The sequence below is a fragment of the Caloenas nicobarica genome, chromosome 32, assembly GCF_036013445.1.
Source record: "Caloenas nicobarica isolate bCalNic1 chromosome 32, bCalNic1.hap1, whole genome shotgun sequence".
NCBI classification, from domain to species: Eukaryota; Metazoa; Chordata; class Aves; order Columbiformes; family Columbidae; genus Caloenas; species Caloenas nicobarica.
The window spans coordinates 2440777-2444345 of NC_088276.1; positions in this window are offsets into that span (position 1 = coordinate 2440777).

Below are 3569 nucleotides of genomic sequence, written 5' to 3' on the forward strand. Positions count from 1 at the left end.
GCAGGTGTGAGCAGGACAGAGCTGAGCACGGGAGACGGGGTATGTGACACTGACAGGGAGCAGATTCAGGGGCAGAGAAACAGCTCCCAGCAGGGACAGCTCCATGCAGCAGAGACATGGGCAGGGAGAGGGAGCTGTGACCAGAAATGCTGGGGAGGTGATTCAGAAAGACCTCTGCCCTCCCCTGCAGTGCAGACGCATTTCCCAGTGCAACCCCCTGGTCTTCTCCCCTCCCCAGCAGAGCCTCTGCCCCAAAGCCATGGGGTCCAGGTAACGAGTCTCCACCTCAGCAGCTGGACCTACAGGTGAAGGGTTTCTGGAACGTGGTACACAAAAAATGTGCTAAAAGTACTTGCTCTACAGTGTCATCATGTGAGTGGCAGCAGCACAGCCAGGTAAGGAGAAGGTTTCACATCATGCCCGTCTGCCTTTCTGTCCTTGCTTTATTTTTCAGGAGCACTGCAGTGTTCTTCCTTATTTCTCCACCTGTCCGTGGTGCTCTGACTCTCTGGACTTGGGGTGGGAACGTGGGTCCGTTTCAATTCTGACACCAACCCAGGGGGTCTTGCCCCAAAGGTGCATTCATGGAAACTAGGTGCCCAAGCTGCATTTTAAGCTGTGATGACCCGTGTTTGCCATTTGGTGGAAAAGGAGAATTAGCTGACACATGCCTCCATCAGGGATGAGGTTTTCCGTGAGAAATGGCATGTTTATTTTTCTCAGAGAAGTCTCCTCTAACTTGTCACTGTCTTTTCCTCCTATGACATGTCCTCATGTTCACAGGCAGAGCAAATGTCCAACAGCAGCTCCATCACCCAGTTCCTCCTCCTGCCATTCACAGACACACGGGAGCTGCAGCTCTTGCACTTCTGGCTCTTCCTGGGCATCTACCTGGCTGCCCTCCTGGGCAACGGCCTCATCATCACCACCATAGCCTGTGACCAGCACCTGCACACCCCCATGTACTTCTTCCTCCTCAACCTCGCCCTTCTCGACCTGGGCTGCATCTCCACCATTGTCCCCAAATCCATGGCAAATTCTTTATGGGACACCAGGGCCATCTCCTACATAGGATGTGCTGCACAGCTCTTTTCATTTGCCTTCTTGGCAATAGGAGGGTATTGTCTCCTCACTGTCATGTCCTATGACCGCTACGTTGCCATCTGCAAACCCCTGCACTACGGGACTCTCCTGGGCAGCAGAGCTTGTGTCCACATGGCAGCAGCTGCCTGGGCCAGTGGGTTTCTCAATGCTCTGCTGCACACGGCCAATACATTTTCACTGCCACTGTGCAAGGGCAATGCCCTGGACCAGTTCTTCTGTGAAATCCCTCAGATCCTCAAGCTCTCCTGCTCACACTCCTACCTCAGGGAAATTTGGCTTGTTGCTTTCCTTGGTTTTCTGGTTTTGGGATGTTTTATTTTCATCATGCTGTCCTATGTGCAGATCTTGAGGGCCGTGCTGAGGATCCCCTCTGAGCAGGGACGGCACAAAGCCTTTTCCATGTGCCTCCCTCACCTGGTCGTGGTCTCCCTGTTTGTCAGCACTGCCATATTTGCCCACCTGAAGCCCCCCTCCATCTCCTCCCCCATCCTGGATCTGGTGGTGTCTGTTCTGTACTCAGTGGTGCCTCCAGCAGTGAACCCCCTCATCTACAGCATGAGGAACCAGGAGCTCAAGGATGCCCTGAGGAAAATATTTCAATACTCACTGCTTTAGGTTACTAAGGTTCACACTGTGTCACTAGGGCTGCAAGAGAAATAGCTAGGACTAACTTTTCTTCTTATGTGTCTATATTTTTCCATAGTGCTTTTGCTGGGCTTTGTTTTTTGGTTCATGGCTGTAATAATATAATTCTTGGCCTCCTGCGTGTCTTTTCTTGAACCAAAGACCTCATGTACATATGTATATGCGCTTCTTAGTTTTTGATAAACTCAATAAATGAAGCAGCAGAAACCAATTTGTCTCAGGTCCCACCTCTTCACAATCCTCTGGAGCTGGGGGAGCAGGCCCAGGACGCAGGAGGGTCCAGGAGGCAAATGCTGCCCCATGGAGGAGCAGCCCTGGTGGCCTTGGGGCTGCCCATGGGCAACTCAGTGGTCGTTCCCTCTCTGACACCTGCGAATCGGGGCTGCTGTTTCACTTGATCCATGGGCAAGGGCAACAGCAGGATGCAGCAGGACACATCCCTTGTTGTCTGTTGACAGTGGAGATGATGAACGGTCACTGAGATATGCACCGTCCCAGTGCATGATGGGGCAGAGGACAATCCTCCAGGAGAGGAATCAGGAGCTGCCCGGAGAGCCCATGGGATACACACGGACCGGGTGTGCCTGAGGTGGGCAGTGACAGGACCCCGCAGAGTGAGACATGGCCCAAGGTGGAGTCATCAAAGGGAAAGCACTAAATGCAGGTATCTGCAGGGAAACAAAGACAAACAGAGACAGTCTGATACAGACCAGCTCCAACAGGCAACAGCACCTTCACAGCCACCACACCAACAGCAGCACTTACACAACCATGAGCAACACATCTGGCCCTGTCCTGTTCCCCCTCTCAGACTGCTCTGGTGTGAAGGTTGCACGAGTGGTCCGTACATCCTGGGCAGAACTTATGCACTGTCTCACACGCTCCTGTGTTCCCCCAGCTGTGGACCTGGGCTTTGTGTTTGCCCAGACTCAGAGATATTACCCATTTGGCCATTCCAACCCTGGGTGTCTTCACATCCTGGTGTCCTCCTCCTCCTTGCTACCCTCACTTAGAATTGACCAAAACCACACACAACAGTGAACCCACTCACACAGCAAATAGCCAGGAGGGGACTTTAAGAAATGTCGTAGTTTAACCCTGGTCATCCGCTCAGCACCACACAGTCGGTCGCTCACTCCCCCACAGCAGGATGGGGGCAAGGATAAGAAAAGTAAAAGAAAACTCGTGGATTGAGATAAAGAGGAGGAAAGTGATAAGAGGAGGAAAATGAGGGAGCAGCAGCCAGCGGTACCCAAAAGAGAGAGTTTAATAGGTAAACCAAAAGCTGTGTGTGCAATCAAAGAAAGATGAGGAATTCGCCCGCTGCTTTGCGTTCACAGGTGGGTGTTCAGCCATCTCCAGAAAATCAGGGCTCCATCACACATAGCAGTTACTTGGGAAGACAAACGCCATCACTCTGAGTGTTCTCCCCTCCCTTCTCCTCCCAGATTTTATTGCTGAGCATGACTACATACGGTATGGAAGACCCCTTTGGTCAGTTGGGGTCAGCTGTCCCAGCTGCGTCTCCTCTCAATTTCTTGGACACCCCCTGCCTCCTCTCACTTCTCAGCGTGAGAAGCTTAAAAGACCTTGATACTGTGCAAGCACTGCTCAGCAATGACTGAAATATTGGGGTGTGATCAACACTGTTTCCATCACAGATTTAACACACAGCCCCATACAAGTGACTATGAAGATAAGTAACTCTACCCCAACTGAAACCAGTCTAATAAGCAGGACAGACCATGGTGATGAGGCAGGGGGTTTGGCCAGACCAGCACTGACCAGCCACCTCCCCACGGGCAGCTGGTCCCTCGAAT